Genomic DNA, 18,183 nt, shown 5'->3' with positions numbered 1-18,183 from the left:
AGGAGGAGGCGAGGAGCTGCTGGCTGACGTCTCTATCAAGTGGTGGGAGGCGGGGTCTGCGGCAGGAAGAGATGTGATTGGTTACTTTTCATACCAAAGCAAATTTGCTCCAGCTTAACCAAAAGATGCGGGGACAAATGTTGTCTCTGCATTGTGCATTCTCATGTTCACCTTGAGTGAAAAAGCGTTAGCTCTTAGTTGCATTTAAAGAAATAATTGATTGTTAAGCACAGCTGTCTCAGGTCATGTGACTAATGAAAGGTTTTCCTACTTTTCCTATGCACCTTTTATGCTTCCCCTTCTGCAAGTTTCTTCGAAATTAGTCATGTTTTGCATATACTGCTCACCAACAAACTGTCATCTAAACAAGTGGTTCTGACAAGCCGGGTCAGAACCACTTGGTTATGGACTGTAGCTTCTAATTAGAAATGTCAACAATGGTGTACTCCTGTATAGACATTTTACTTTTACAACCTGTGTTTCAAATGCCTCCTTGTTTTAGTTAATCCAACTTTATGGTGTTAAAAGGCTAATTGATCATTACAAAGCAAGCCCCCCGTAATCCAACCGCTAAGACTGGACTCCAGACTTTCCCATGACTGTGTTTGTGTTTTCTTACAGTTTCTAATCAGAGGTGGGCAAAGTATTTCATAAATATATCATGGCTTGAGCCAAACTTTTGATGGTTTTAGTAGCTTTTTTTATCAATTTGGTTATTTGATGTGGTCTGCTGTTTACAAAGTGCTCCTGAAAAAAGGGACACAAGCACATATAGCAGGTTGCATGACACTTTTACAGATACAATAATTCCTGGTGGACAGTTAGAATTATATGTGTAAAATATATAGTCTGGCCCCCCATCAATTTTGTTAAATCAATGCAAAAGGTTTGCCCACCTCTGGTTTAAATGGACGAGCTATTGGACAAGTATTGAGCAATTTCAAGTAACAAAGGATGCAAGCTTCACAGCTAGGAGACCTGAGTTCAATCCCACCCTCGGCCATCTCTGTGTGCAGTTTGCATCTCCGTGTACTCCGGTTTCCTCCCACATTCCAAAAACATGCTAGGTTAATTGGCCACTACAAATTGTCCATAGGTATGAATGTGAGTGTGAATGGTTGTTTGTCTATATGTGCCCTGTGATTGGCTGGCGACCAGTCCAGGGTGTACCCGCCTCTCGCCTGAAGACAGCTGGGATAGGCTCCAGCACCCCTTGCAACCGTTGTGAGGACAAGCAGTAGAATATGAATGAATGAAAAGTACCAAAGGGACTTGTTCAAGAGTGAGGGAAGGATTGAACGCAAGCTCAACACATGGATTGGTGTGGCGTCTGCAGTGATGTAGGCTCTGCATCAGTCTGTTGTGGTCTGTTGAGAGAGCTGATTTGTTCCTACCCTCAACTGTGGTCATGAGCTTTTGTAGGGAATGAAATAACAAAATTCTCGCCATTGAGAGGAGCCAGAAGATGTGGCTCGGGTATCTGGTTAAAATGCCGACCAGACCCCCTCCCCACACGGGGAGATCTTCAGGGCATGCCCGTGATAGGACGCCTCTGGGAAGACCCAGGGCATGTTGGAGTGACAAGTCTGGGTTGGCCTGGGAAAGCCTTGAGATCTGTCCGGAAGAGCTGGACAAAGCAACTGGGGAGAGGGAAATTTGAGCTTCATGTGATTGAGCTGGAGCCTATTCCAGCCTACCTAAAAAATCGACATTCATGCACTTTTCAAGCCTAAATTACGCCCGCCACAATTTAATACTGCTGACAAGCTAACAAACAAACATGATCTTCATGGCTCTAAAGAGCTAAAATATATAAGCAAATGTATGCATTCCATAACAGCCTCTCTTCCTATGCCGGCGTCTCCAATAATCTCATCACTCCCACTTTGCGCCTGCAGCTATTTCGTGACAGGTCAGACTTTTTAGACTCTGCTACTATCTTCTTACTTTCTTGACTCTTTATCTTGTCCTCCTGTACACCCCCCATCTCCTTTCCTCTTGATCCTTGAGCAGACGTCTGCTGACACCCTGTCAGAGGAAGCTTCATGCCGCATTTTAAAGTATGACGCAGACGTCACAGTCACCTCATATGGATATACAGTATGGTATATTTAATATGGTATTTACATATGTGTTACTGTGTGTCTAGGAGGCTTAATCGGTTGCATCAGCCAGTGATGTGATGCAGGAGCTCTGCCAAATTCCCCTCAGGGTTACTCTCTGTATACATGTGTGTGGTGGTGGTTGCTCTTTGTTTATATTTGGGTCAACTGACATCACACTTCCTGTGCACCACTAGTTCCTGTCTGGCTGTGTGTGTGTGTGTGCGTGTGTGCGCGCATGTGTGTGTGTGTGTGTGAAAGATTGCAGGGTGCACCTGAATACATTTTTCATCAAATCTTGTAATATGCTTTCCTTATGCAGCAAATATATCCATTTTAGTTTGCTCAGCCTAAATATCAGCACTGTCTGCCCCATTTCCTCTTTTTTGAACCCTTCTATGTCTTTGACCCTTATAGCTAATCCGCCTTGTCCCCTTTCCCCTCTGTTATTCCCCCCCAATTATTTCCCTGAATGGACATTTTTCTTACGGGTCAACTCGATTTTGCAAGATCAACCCTTTTGAGCTGGTTTGGAGTCACGTATAACCTCTACTTTCAGGCTCAGTGAAATCACTGAATAGCGCGTCAAAAAAAAAAAACGCCAAATGATGCCTGAGGAAAATCCTCAGTAGTGGACAAGCAAGTATAAGACAACAATCAGTATAGTAAATAAAGAAATACAATAGAACCTTTCATTCATTCATTCATTTTCTACTGCTTATCCTCACAAGGGTAGTGGGGGTGCTGGAGCCTATCCCAGCTGTCTTGGGGCGAGAGTACACCCTGGACTGGTGGCCAGCCAATCACAGGACACATATAGACAAACAACCGTTCACACTCACATTCATACCTATGGACAATTTGGAGTCGCTAATTAATTTAGCTTGTTTTTGGAATGTGGGAGGAAACCGGAGAAAAACACGGGGAGAACATGCAAACTCCACACAGAGAAGACCAAGGGTGGAATCAAACTCGGGTCTACTAGCTGTGAGGCATGCGTGCTAACCACTCGGTCCACCGTGCAGCCCCCGTGATCGAACCCCTAAAGTTGCAATACAATGGATTCCATGATGCTGGCTGATCTTGATTTGTTTGTATTCTGAATTCAGCGTTCTCTATCTTTCAAGTCTCATTTTCATAGCTAGTTAGTTTTTAATTGAACTTCATTTCTTGTTATCCGCTGAGCCCATGGGTCAATATGCCGATGCATACACACTCAGTATGTTTAACAGATTGGATGTTGTTGACATTATTTGTTCCGATTGTGTGAGTGTGCATGGTGTGTGGCACAAAGACATGAAGTAGTTGAAAACCAGGCAATCAAACAGTTGTTGTTGGTCACTGAAAATGGGACAACTTTTTCCCTTCTTATAGCAAATATTAGTAATAGAAGTTGTTATATTCCCAATAGAGTTGGACTGCTCTTAAAAGAAGATTACTTATCTTCTTTTGTGTCTATTATTATATGGGAGCCAGGCAACGACATTTCGTTGGCAATTTCACTACTGTGTTTTTGTGCAATGACAATAAAGGGAGTCTATCTATTAAGTACATGACAGTGACCTTTCCAACCAGCAGTGCCACAATATTTTATGATGTCATAATCCTACTCGTTACAAAGGATGGCAGATTTTAATGAGTCAAAGAGTTTGGGTGTTGAAATGTTCACAAAGATGGATGCTATGTTTGGACTAATTTGCCCTTAACGCCAACACCAGCCCTACTTCACGTTGTCCCATTTTGTTTCATCTCATACTTCCTCCTCATCTCTCATCTCTCCCAGTATTTCCCTCCAATCCTCTTTATGTTCCTCCTTCCTCTCTCTGCCTTTTGCCTCTTCCCTCCTTCTGTCTGACACACTGTCTCACTTCCTCTACTCTCCGTTGGAATGGAGGGATTATGGAGATGAGAAAGACATTGTTAAGGACAGGGAGCCATCTGCCATCCTTTTGTGACACATCTCAATGCATCCAGCTGCATAATCGAGCTACGAGACATGTGGCTGTCACCAATTCAGAAGCACCTGAGATGAATCTGCTGTCCATGGACAGTAGCCACATACAGCATCAAGAGATAAAAACACTGAACCCATGTCGGTACAAGTAAATACTGATATCTGCAAACTCACATAAGCAAACTCCAGCACGGAATAACGCTAACAAAGCTGTCAAAGTGGTGGAACTAACGTGATGTGGCAACCGCCAGGGGGTATTATACTGCAGAAGTTGGGGGTTGTCCGATTTTTTTCTTGCTCTCCTTGCATTTACCCCTTTGAAGTTTTCATTTCCAGTTGTGGGTGCTGGTGTGCTGTACCAACAAGCGGGCACGTTGGGGGGGTGGACTTCAGATGGAATGTGATCCATTTTTTACAGTTACAGCCAGGCACTCAAGTAATTTCATCAAATACAGGTTGTGTTGTGGTATATATTACATCTGTCGGGATTATTAATGGGGTCATACTGAGGACTGGTTCATTTTTTTTGTAATTAGCCGTCACTGCAGGCCATGAAACTCAAAGTGATTATATTTATATGCAATATACAGGACAAATGATTGGAGCAAGAATATGTTCAAGAAGGATCTGTCACGGTCCTGTCTGGAGTGTTTATTTACTTGGTGGACTTTAGTGGTGAGCCAAACCGTTCATTTCGGTGACCCGGATCATTTCGGTTAATTCAGTAAAAAAAAAATCCGTTCATTTGGTTCATTTGGTTCATTTCGGTCATTTCGGTCATTTCGGTCATTTCGGTCATTTCAATCTTTTTGTTCATTTCAGTCATTCTGGTCATTTCATTCATTTTGGTAATTCTGGTCATTTTGGTCATTCTGTTCATTTCGTTCATTTCGTTCATTTCGTTCATTTCGTTCATTTCGGTAATTTCGGTCATTTTGGTCATTTCGTTCATTTCAGTCAATTGGTTGTTAGCCTGTTATCTCTCCCTGTGCATCGACCCGGTCAGCCGTGTTGAGTCAGTCTGTTCACTGTTGTTCACGTTCGTTCCGAACAGCGCAACAACACATGATGACGTACCTTGAAATCTGAAGTATTATGACAGCCCTCTGGATCCGAGCGTCTCAGCTCCCTGGTCCGGCGTAACGACACGGACATTTGTTGACCTCTAGTAACAACCGACAACAGCGACAACAGTGCAGCCTTGCCAGCACCGCTTCTTGCTAACAAGGCAAAATGACTTTGGACAAAACATCAAAGCCTTGTTCCGACTGTGAGGAATAACACAGGACGTGACAAAATATTTCCACATAGTGGCCGCATCGGACTTCCACTTCTCTCATTTCATAGAAACGGTATGACGCAAAATTTTAGTGGCTTCGAAGCCGTGACTTTTTCATAACGGGTATCTGGCCCATGCGTACCTCCTATTCATTGTCTTGGTCAATCTCTTCCATTTGTCTCGCTAATTTCTGGTAACACGTGAAATTTGGCATTCCAGTCTTCTCTCACTCCTCTCTAAGTCTCCTCTCACTCTGCCCAGTCTCAGTCCATCCACTTTTGTGGTCAGCCTTCTGCTCGGTCTGTCCAGTCACTACTTCAGTCTAACTACTCATTTAAAGTCTTTCTTGGTATGATTAGCAAGTCGTTCATGTTTATCTTTATCATTATTTCAATTCTTTAAAACATGAGTATTAGTTTCAATTCAGTCTGTATCTTGTGCAATTTGTCCAGCTTCTCAACCTCAGTTTGACTCTGCCCAGTCTCACGCTAAGCTAGTCCAGTTTATGTCATGTCTTCTGTTCAGACTGTCCAATATCTGGTTCAGTCTAACCAGTCTCCTGTCCTATCGAGTCTCCTGAATAGGGTTGGGCATCCTTTGAATTCCAGGGGTGTTTAATCCTGTGAGTGGTGCATCCTCCTTCCTCCAACTTCAGCCAAACTAGCGAGCGCCGTCGCACACTATCCATGGTTGAAATGGATGAACACAAACGTTTCCCGCAGTTTCTTCTTCTTGGTGTTATGCCACGATTTTGGGCGGTCGGTGGGCTGGCCAATGTAAGCACTAGAATTTAAAGAACTAATGATTCCAGGAGAATCGGAATGTCAGAACCAATTCCCATTGTTGCTTGATGCCCTGTTGTGCTCCTGAATTGGTATCCTTCAGTTTGTTCCCCAGTTTCATCTTTCTAGTCCGTCCATTTGTCTTGACGGTCCTCTGCCCAGTCTCTTGTTCTGTCGAAGTGGTTTCCTCGTCAGTTTGTCCAGTCAAGGGTACCCCCCCTTCCCTCGGTCCTCTCCATCCACCTAACCCCTTTAATTGGCTTCACACATACTTGACTTCTGGATTGAACCCATCACAGTAGTAAAAACAGCAGGCGCCCACTTATAACGACAAACCAATTCAGTTGCTAGAATGAGGTTTTTCAATTAGGGCATCACATCCCAGTCTCTGGTCAAAAGCCGCGTTCTTAACCTCACTTAACCTCTACAGTCCGCATTCCAGCCCACATTCCAAGGTGCTGACCACCAGTTAGAGAGAGAAATTATCCAAATGACAAAAAGTAACTGTTAATTGAAAACCACTGTCAAGCAAGGTTTATAATAACGACTGGGTGTCCCTCACTTGTATAGCCTCTCGGCATAGATTTAGTTTTCAGCAATCAACATAGAAGATTGGTTTCTGCTTGTGTTTTTGTTACAGTGGGAAACAGAAGCTGCTATGTGAATTGCCAATGAGGTATCTAATCCCCTTTCTCTTGCTATGACAATGCCACAAGTTAATACCAAATTATTTTTCACATTGTTTTACAAATAAGGGTTTATAATGGAATGCAGCACGGTCTTTGTCATCTGCACAATGTATGCAGGAATGTGCTCTGGTCCAAACCACCATACAGCAAGATTAAAATAAGCCGGTCCATTTTCTACTCACACACACACATGTGTAAACGGCAAATATGCAAACATAAATCACCTTGTTAAATCCCTGCTTGTATCTGTGTGTGCTTTGTTTTTATTTATTTATAAAGGAGATGCTGGATGATGACTTGGAACGCAACATCTTTTACACAAAAAATGTTCAAATAGTGCGATCCATGGGTAGATTTGATAGAATCACAATGAGAAATGGGATGTTTTTGCATTTCATGCCCTAACAATTAATACCATATGGCTTTTGTGTGAGTTTTAAATAAAGATGTCAAAATGTGAATCCCTGACGTACATCAGTTGTTCGGGCATGTTTGGCCACATTGTCCCCCAGCAGACGAGAGAAACATCAAGCCATAAGGTCTTTTATGTCTCTTTTCATTACTGTCCTATGTGTCTGACGGCAAGCTGTTCTTGCAGCACCGCTGCAGCGTCACCAGCTGTGCTGCCGCTCCCTTGGCAGGTAAATGATGAGACCTGATGAGGCAAGCCAGTGTTGTAACACCAGTGGGTTAAGGGAAATACATCTCAAGTGGCTATAGTACATTTAAGGTAGTATGGGAAAGATAATGTGTTTTGACATATGGAAGGCAAGGAAAGGATGGCAGTGTCGACCTTCATGCAACCTTAACATGACCGATAAGAATAGTACAGATGACCTCCATGGTGGAATGAACACATATGTGTTGTACACAGCATTTTTAAATAGCGGTTTTCATTCATTCATTCATTTTCTACCGCTTATGCTCACGAGGGTTGTGGGGGTGCTGGAGCCTATCCCAGCTGGGTACACCCTGGACTGGTTGCCAGCCAATCACAGGGCACATATAGACAAACAACCATTCACAATCACATTCATACCTATGGACAATTTGGAGTGGCCAATTAACCTAGCATGTTTTTGGAATGTGGGAGGAAACCGGAGTACCCGGAGAAAACCCACGCATGGGAAGAACATGCTAACTCCACACAGAGATGGCCAAGGGTGGAATCGAACTCGGGTCTCCTAGCTCTGAGGCCTGCGTGCTAACTAATTAGAGCTTCAAAATGCAAAAAGAAGAAATGGGAGTGAGACAAAAATGTTTTTGTTTTTTTTGTAAACATTCATTCATTTTCTACCGCTTATCCTCACAAGGGTCTCGGGGGTGCTGGAGCCTATCCCAGCTGTCTTCGGGCCAGAGGCAGGGCACACCCTGGACTGGTGGCCAGCCAATCACAGGGCACATATAGACAAACAACCATTCACACTCACATTCATACCTATGGACAATTTGGAGTGGCCAATTAACCTAGCATGTTTTTGGAATGTGGGAGGAAACCGGAGTACCCGGAGAAAACCCTCGCACGCACAGGGAGAACATGCAAACTCCACACAGAGAAGGCCGACAGGGATTGAACTGGGGTCTCCTAGCTGTGAAGCCTGTGTGCTAACCATTCGCCCAATAAATGATTCTTTACATAATATTACCCTGATTAATGACCACTGAGCACAACAGGTTTACATTTCTTGGTAATTCAACGGTGAGCATCCGCTACTTCCATATTGAAGGTGTTATTAGAAAGGCTCTGTCGTGTCCGCCAGCTGTGCCAGCTACTTCCTGGCAAGCACCCTTCAGTCACCACACCATCTGTGTGTGCAGGCAAGCACTAGTCTATATAAACGTCCTCCTTATAACCGGCATGGCTGTGAGACAATTCAGCTGGCATCTGTGTTTACCTTTTTGCTCTTTTAGCTCGAGAAGAAATGGAATGCCTTCAAATCTGTTCACCGGGAGCAGCGGTTCTTCTTCACGCCAGCAATTTCAGCTATTGAAATAGTAAAATTGCAAGGTCAACTATATGTCACATATAAAAGATTAAAGACGGCATTTCAAATGCAAATGAAGAGGGTGTCAGTGTGCTAAAAATCACATTAGGGCCAATTACTGTGCATTATTAAACTGACTGCAGTGTTTATACAATGGCATGGTGAATCAATTTTCTTAGCGATGGAATAATTCCAGTCCCATGTGAAAAAGACCTGAATACAAGACCACGGTAAATCCCTGACTGTAGCAAATTGGAGTGTTTTGGACTCTGGAGGCTCTCAACATGACCTTAGCCAACATGTTCATGCCTTTAAAGAGTTTATATTATGTGCTTCAGCAGGGCTGGCTGTAATAATGCCCATTGCTCTCTTTCCTGTTGAGACATTTTTCCCTGCCAAACAAGCTCAATTTATCCCACCCCATTATCACACCTTCCATGCCTGCGCAGATTGAAAATGTTCCGCCAGCTCCCTTTTTCTCCCCCTAGTTGGAATTATACTTGAATCATTATGAAAATTGGCTGCCGTATGCACTGGGCATATAAAAGAGAAGACAGAAATAGGAGTAAATGCAGACAAGGAATTTGTCCCGGTGAAAGCTTGCTTTGTGACTCAGGCGCCAGTTCATTTTTTTTTAAACACATAAACTGATATTTTAGTTGTTTTTTTAATAAAAAAAAATACAAGCAGGTCCTTTAAAGTTGAACGTCTCAAAATTGTCTCAAACCCACATCAAAAAATGTTCCATGGGCACCAGGCCTTTAATGATTATAAGTCATTAGAAATTTTGGTGAGCCTACTTCTCAGTCATACGGTCTCTTTGTCTTGGTGGGTGGAGGCGGGGCCGGTAGCATACACACACAATCTTCAGGAGCAATGCAATCAGTACATTACAAAAGTAATTTTGTGCATTGACTCCTCCGAGTGTCACTCTTACTTGTACACTCGATCAGTGATGATGCCTTGATCGAACACTAGCCAATGCAGGACAAACCGTATTTTCTGGACTATAAGTCGCTCCGGAGTATAAGTCGCACAAGGCCAAAAATGCATAATTTGGTAGAAAAAAACATACATAAGTCGCACTGGAGTATAAGTCGCATTTTTTGCAGGTAATTAATTTTACAAATAAACCAAATAGACATTACGTCCTCTTGGAAGGCAAGTTCTAACAATAAAAGAATAGAGAACAGGCTGAATAGGTGTAAGATATGCTAACACAATGGTTATTCAGCTACACAAAAAATAAACATGAATAGAAAAGGTGTCCAGTGTTAATGTAAAAAAACTTATACTTACTTATAGTCCGGAAAATACAATACTTTACAAAAAACTGAATTATTAAGCAACTCTTGAAATGCTAACATGTGTAAGTCTATATTATGTTTTATTTATATGTTACATTAGTATGTCTTTGAGTAATACAAGTGTAAAAGTGACTACAGGTTTCTTATGATGTTAAAAAAAACATATTCAGAAGGTCGTAAACAGGTTTCTTTCTTTTAACAATGAAAGTGTTCCATTTATAAATAAGTAAAAATATATAAAAAAAAATCTATAAATATTTATAAATAATATGTGGATATTCCTCATCACAGTCTGTTCCAGCCAGCTGGGATAGGCTCCAGCACCCCCGCGACCCTCGTGAGGAAAAAGCGGTAGAAAATGAATGAATGAATGATTTATTTTGGACCCAAACTCTGCAAATCGGTGTGGTCGTTGGATTATGCTACGCTGTATATCGTGGCATTAAACATGTTTTTCTCTCTGCATGCCTCCTGTTTAGGATGCATGCTAATTAGAATTTTAATGTAATCATTAGCATAGCGCTATAGAACTGTGACATAAATAGAAGCAAGCAAAGACATGGAGATCAAATGGCGTAGGTTTAGGGGATTAATGTGAAGTAAATCATTGACATGCATGTGTTAAAAATGTCACAATGACAGCTGTTCATATAGTATGTGCTTACAAACGCACCACAAAAGTAACTTTCTTTATATGCACACAAACACGCATAGAAGCATGTGTGTACATGTGTGTATGATTGCTTCCCCTGGGTGGGATTCCAAGGCAAATATGGTGTGCGCTTCCTCCCTAGGGAACTTCTAATGGTCCTTTCCCTTGCACACATCATCACCTCTTCTCATTTTCAACATTCCAATCAACCTTTATGCAAAGGAACATACAGAACATACAGTACATCTTGTTGTGGCCATAGCATTAGGTACACCCGTACAGTCAGAGAGCCAATAGAAGAGTTGTGTTGCTTACTATCCGATATTCAATCGGGAAATTATTCCCAAGGAATGGGGGAGGCAGTGCGTGCCTATGAGATATCGATGCAATCAATTTAAATCTGTTTAAAAACGGCATTGTGGGTTGCATAAACGCAACATGGCGTCTTCGAGATTTGGACTCATCTGATTGTCTAATCACACCTCAAACGCCGCCTCCCCTGAACAGCGGCGGCACAAACATGAGGAGGCGAGCTTGTTTCAGCATCCCATAATGTTAGAAGTGCATAAGTCAACATTCCGACTGCATCGTAAATATCAAGCGGCGAGGGGGGTCAGGAGCATCTCTAATGGGATCAGCATGAGCCCATTTGTCCATCAGCTACGTGGCCGGGTTGAGTTTTAGATGATTTTTCTCTCTCTTCTTTTATTTGCTGATGAGAATGGTTCCGCACCAAATTGTGTTCAACTCCAAAGCAGTACAATATTTCACTTAGTGTAATAAAATCATCCTAAGAGCAGCGCTTGGAGTCTAAATGAGACCACTTTGTCTTTGAGGGTTTATACAGAGGCTTGTCTTGCTTTCCCAGGCATCTTTCTATGAGTATTGCACTTAGAATAAGTTATCCCCGTGGCCCTATACACACACACACACACACACACACTCACACACACACACCACTTCTCACATGAAGTATATATTCTGTAAGTCTTGACTTGGGAGATAAAATGTGTGAAAGGAGAGCAGCAGGATTTGGAGCAGCATGCAGAGGGGGAGCAGCCAAAATAGAGCAAGAATATCAGCAGTGCTGCCTGCTAGACTGAGCTGCTAAGCAGGGCTTAACGATGCCCAAGGGTGTGTGTGTGTGTGCGTGTGCATGTGTGTGTGTGTGTGTTTTTGTGAGCTTTCTTTCTTTATAAGCCCAAAACATGAGTTCCAATGTTTCGGGTTCAAATAGAGGCCATAGAGTCTGTATAGCAGAACTTTTTTTGAGGGTCCGTCAACTATCAGTATGACAAGATGTTCCTCCTAATTGGATGGATGAAGGACGTATGGTTATTCAGGAGTAGGGAAGTGACCTAACTTCACTGGTACAGCTAATGAGGTCCACAACAGTCAAGTCAACCAAACAGTTGTCGAGTCTTTGACCTTTATCGTTCAAAAATACGATGAAATCCATGGAAACCTTCAATTTGTTTGGATATTGAATTGATTTTCCCAACAAGAACATTCATTCATTCATTCATTTTCTACCGCTTCCTCACAAGGCTTGCAGGGGTGCTGGAGCCTATCCCAGCTGTCTTCAGGCGAGAGGCTGGGTACACCTTGGACAGGTGGGAGAACTTGCAAACTCCACACAGAGATGGCTGAGGGTGGAATTGAACTCGGGTCTCAAACCTGTGAGGCCTGCGTGCTAACCACTTGTTCACCGTGCAGCCCCCAACAAGAACATTTCATTTTCTACCGCTTATCCTCACAAGGGTTGCAGGGGTGCTGGAGCCTATCCCAGCTGTCTGCAGGCAAGACACAGGGTACACCCTGGACTGGTCACCAGCACATATAGACAAAGAACCATTCACACTCACATTCATACCTATGGACAATTTGGTGTCGCCAATTAACCCAGCATGTTTTTGGAATGTCGGAATGTGGTTTTTGGAAACCGGAGTACCCGGAGAAAACCCACGCGGGGAGAACATGCAAACTCCACACAGAGATGGCCGAGGGTGGAATTGAACTCGGGTCTCTTAGCTGTGAGGCCTGTGTGCTAACCACTTTCGTGCAGCCCCCAAAAAGAACATATGAAAATGATTTCTTCCAAGTGTTGAACTATCGCCATTGTTAAAATATGGGACACTAACCAAGTGAGCTCATCCATCCGTCTTCTTCCGATTATCTGAGGAACAGCCTAAGCAGGGAAGCCCAGCTACTTCGTCCACCTCAAGATCAGGAAATGGCTTCAAACCTGCAGGAGGGACACATAATTCTACTGTTCTGTTGCTGGATCCAACACTACTGTCATGAAGTCGAAGTTGGCCTCACGTTCTTAAAGTAGCATAATCAGCACTTCCCTGTGCTAGAGGCCAGCTGGTCAAGCCCCAAAGCTGATTATTAAGGGTATGGTGTGGTATTTGTGTGTACTTTTATAGCACCTATATGTGTGGTATTTTTGGAAACAAACTGTGATCATCAGCAATTAATACTTTCCAATAGTGAGAGGTGAAGTGTCCTCAGAATGTTGGTCAGTGTATACTGTTGTGTCAGAGATGACCTTCCTTCCCACTTTCCGCCCCCTCTGTCATGAGTGGGGTTGGCACAAAACCACAGTCGGCGATTGAACCCGCAAGGTACCATCACGTCTCATTACACCAAATGGGTGCATTTGGAAACCAAACAATGCTGCATCCTGGAGTCAAACCGGGTGCTAAACACTGCCCAAAAAAGTGTGAAAAACAGTTCACCATGTTGAAGGGCATGCCCCATTTTGACATAGTCCACCACATTGCCGTTTGGCAGTGAAATAGAGGCAAGGATGCTTTCATTGCAGTGCACCATTTTGTGTCAGTACACAAAAAGTTGTGACATTGTTTTTGATTGACTGGCATCAATCTGGCTAACATTGATGAAGTTTTTAATAACTTCCTGTTTAGAAGCATGTGCCAAAGCTTTGCCAAGAACTTGAAACCCATAGAATCAAGCAAGCAGTGTCACCAGCCCACCATGTTACCTTCCATTACCAGAAATTAATCCTTGTTGTGCTAACGGGACTTTAGGCAGACCATGAGCTCATGTAATGGCCGCACTCACACTTTCATTTAACAAAACATATGTTATGAAACTGTTCACAACTGTTAAGCATTGATGGTGAAACAGACCTCTTTTTTAGTGCATTGGAGTTCACAGATTTATTCGGCAATTCATTTCTCCTTCGGGGGGGTGCCTAAACCCCTAAAACAAATGAAAACGCCAAGATAGCCAAAATACACAACAAATTAACTCACTGGAAAAATCGGACTGCAGACCACATTCGGCAGTACAATATAATAGTTCCATCTGACCAAGTGTATGAACTACTGTGTAAAATTATTTTCAAGACATATTGTCCGAATAAACATTCTTGATTTGCATAAACTTTTTTTTACATAAACTGCATACAATATACGGCGGTCGAGTGGTTAGCGCACAGACCTCACAGCTAGGAGACTCAAGTTCAATCCCACCCTCGGCCATCTCTGTATCGAGTTTGCATGTTCTCCCCCCGTGCATGAGTGGGTTTTCCCCGGGTACTCCGGTTTCCTCCCACATTCCAAAAACATGCTAGGTTAATTGGCGACTCCAAATTGTCCATAGGTATGAATGTGAGTGTGAATGGTTGTTTGTCTATATGTGCCCTGTGATTGGCTGGCGAGACCAGTCCAGGGTGTACCCCGCCTCTCGCCCAAAGACAGCTGGGATAGGCTCCAGCACCCCGGGACCCTCGTGAGGATAAGCGGTAGAAAATGAATGAATGAATGAATGCATACAATATATCAATTGATTCAGTTGTCTAGCCTGGGCTTATTTTGTTTCAGTTTAAATTAGATTTACTGCAATTCATTAATTACAAAGCTTCTAATTGAATTAGATTTAAAAGTCAATTGACAGCCCTAGTTTTGAGACACAAGGCATTCTTCTCCACAAACACTGCAAAGAATTAGATGGCGACACCTCCACAAGACAAACACTTCCTGGCATCCCACAACCACCTCCACACCCGCTGTTACACGCACACACACACACACACACACACACACATAGTCAACACCCTGGCATTACACCTACAATTCTCATCTTTTACTGCAAGATACAACAAAGTTTGAGGGTCTGTCTGTTCTTCAAAAAGAAGGAGATAATGTTTAGAATGCACAAGGAAAGTCAGAGGGAGGTCATGGAGGGAAGGCATCAACACACCTTTAGATCCAGATGAAGGAAATGTGTCTATGGGCCTATTTATGTACAGGAGGTGGGGGCATGTTGGACGTGTAAGCAGGGTAAACCGCAGGAAGATTACCAGGAATCCATCAGCCATTAAAAGAAAAATTGCAACGTTTTGGATAATGGCAGAAATAAAAATGTCACAAATTGACTATTAATGGAAATGGAAATGTCGTATTGGAGATAAATGACTCAAACAATTTTTTTAATAATATTTACAGCTCCGGTGTGATGTTTGCATACGCTCATCATGGGATTGAATGGAATATATACACTCCTGGTGAAAATTTGAAAACAGAATGTACATTTTGCACTGTTGGATCTGAAGGAGGTTCTAAGTGACATAATAAACATTATAGAACACAACATATTTTTTAAGTTCTATGGAATCTATGGAGTTACAGTAAACCTCGGATATATCGGACTCGGATATATCGGAAATTCGCTCACAACAGACAGATAAAAAAAGAACCGATTTTTCTGTAATTCATTCCCAATAAAAATTCATTGCATATATCGGATTTTTTATAACGGATTTCGCCTATTTCGGACAAAATCTCCAGTCCCGTTCCAATGCATTTCCATGAAATTTCCCTCGCATATATCGGATGGCCGCATCGTTATGCTAATCTTGCTGATGTCACTGGCTATTGTCTTTCTCCTGGCTCCAGATTTAGGACAAATATAAAAGTGAGTGACGTCAATAATACTAGCACAGCAGTGAATGAGATCTTAACCTCACTATTGGAAATAACGTAGGCCTGACGGGCGTAACAGGGCCTAGCTTAATTAACAATTTGTTATGCTCAGAGTCCAATAAAGTTAAATTCTCATTACCTTACGTCTCTTTTCATTGCCCAGTCCAGGTACATTGGAAACATAGTCAAGGAAGTGCCTTTTTATAACGGATGAAATCCGATTTATACATATACCGGATATAAATCCGATATATGCGTAAAACGGACATTTTCCGGTATACGCATATAACAGATTTCGCTTATATCGGACAAAACCAGTGGGAACAATTGAATCCGATATATCCGAGATTTACTGTATTTTGTTTTTTGGTGTTGTATAATTGAACATTTTAAAATCTGTGGGACAAAAATATTTTCTAGAACCAGAGATGATAATCGTTGAGACGTCTTAGTAACACAAATATGGTGGCCTGACCCCTCGAGGGAGCCGGGATAAGGAGATAAGCATTCATTCATTCATTTTCAACCACTTCATCCTCACGAGGTTGGGGGGCGGGGGTCTTGGAGCCTATCCCAGCTGTCTGCGGGCGAGAGATGGACTGGTCGCCAGCCAATCACAGGGCACATATGTATAGACAAACAACCATTCACCACTCACATTCATACCTATGGACAATTTGGAGTCACCAATTAACCTAGCATGTTTTTGGAATGTGGGAGGAAACCGAAGTACCAGGAGAAAACGCATGCACAGGGAGAACATGCAAACTCCACACACAGATGGCGGAGGGTGGAATCGAACTTAGGTCTCATAGCTGTGAGGCCTGCGTGCTATTCCCGCAATAGTATATCTGCTTAACTTTGTTTTTACTCATCAGTCTGCCACTGTACGGACGCACAACATAAAGACATAAAAAGTTATGAAGAAAAGGAATACTGTCGTCAACAACAGATGCCAGTAAAAGCGCGGTAACACGTCTCAGTGAGTTACGATTCATAAAAGTTTACACCACGGATTCACACCTTGATTAGCCGTCGCCTGAGGGTGTCTGCAAAAACCCACAATAACACAGCAAAGAAGGCAACCAAGTGCAGCACAAGTGTTTGAATAAAGATGAAGACAAAAAAAAACACAACAACAAGAAATGGCTGTGTAGCATCGTGACACTTTGTTTCTTTTTCTCGCTTGAACACAAAATGTTACTTTGAGCCACTGAAGCTCTGAGCGGCTGCCAACAATGCGCCCACATCCAAGATCTATCTACAAAACGGATGCTAATTTGTTCAAATCATTTTTTGGTCGGTTTATTTTAAGAATATCAACAAAAAACAAATGTTATAAAAATCAAAGATTATCAATTGATTTGTGTTTGATCCCCAAGCAAAATGTGGAGAAACCCTTGTTAGCAAATCGGTCAGAGGTTTCAGTTGATTACCAGGGTGGTGCACATCTCAGATACTCTCTAAATACTTCACATTTTGAGGCGGTTGCTTGGCAACTAAAAATCTTCGCCCCTTCCACATATTTTCAATGAGTTTACAGTCCAGAGAGTGTTTAGACCACTCTAGCATCTTACTGTGCTTCATCTTGTGCCACTCCTTTGTTGTCTTGGTTGTGTGTTTTGAGTTATGTTTGAGTTTTTCATTTGGATTACAATCCAGAGAGTGAGTGGGCCTCTTCAGAATCATAATGTGCTTCTTCTTGAGGCACTCCTTTGTTGTCTTGGTTGTATGTTTTGGGATGTGTTTTAGATCTTCGGTTGGATTATGGTCCAGAAGTGTTGAGCCCCTCTAGAATATTACTGTGCTTCCTCTTGTGCCACTCCTTTGTTGTCTTGATTGTATGTTGTGGATTGTGTTTTGGTTTTTCAATTGAATTGCGATCCAGAGAGTGAGTGGGCCTCTCCAGAATCTGAATGTCCTTCCTCTTGAGGGACTTCTTTGGTATGTTTTGGGTTTTCTTTGTTATGTTATGGGTTATGTTTTAGATTTTCAATTGGATTACGATCCAGAAGTGTTGAGCCACTCTCGCATCTTACTGTGCTTCATCTTGTGCCACTCCTTTGTTGTCTTGGTTGTATGTTCTGGGTTATGTTTTAGATTTTCTATTGGATTACCGTCCAGAGAGAGAGGAGCCACTCCAGAATCTTAATGCGGGTGCTTTTGTACCACTCCTTTGTTGTCTTGGTTGTATGTTCTGGGTTATGTTTTAGATTTTCTATTGGATTACCGTCCAGAGAGAGAGGAGCCATTCCAGAATCTTCATGCGGGTGCTTTTGTACCACTCCTTTGTTGTCTTGGTTGTATGTTTTGGGTTATGTATTAGTTTTTCAATTGTATTACGACCCAGAAGTGTTGAGCTACTCTGTGCTTCATCTTGTGCCACTTCTTTGTTGTCTTGGTTGTATGTTTTGGGTTATGTTTTAGATTTTCTATTGGATTACCGTCCACAGAGAGAGGAGCCACTCCAGAATCTTAATG

Source organism: Doryrhamphus excisus, chromosome 2 (assembly GCF_030265055.1).
Source record: "Doryrhamphus excisus isolate RoL2022-K1 chromosome 2, RoL_Dexc_1.0, whole genome shotgun sequence".
Classification (NCBI taxonomy): Eukaryota; Metazoa; Chordata; class Actinopteri; order Syngnathiformes; family Syngnathidae; genus Doryrhamphus; species Doryrhamphus excisus.
Note: the sequence above shows the minus strand (reverse complement) of the source record.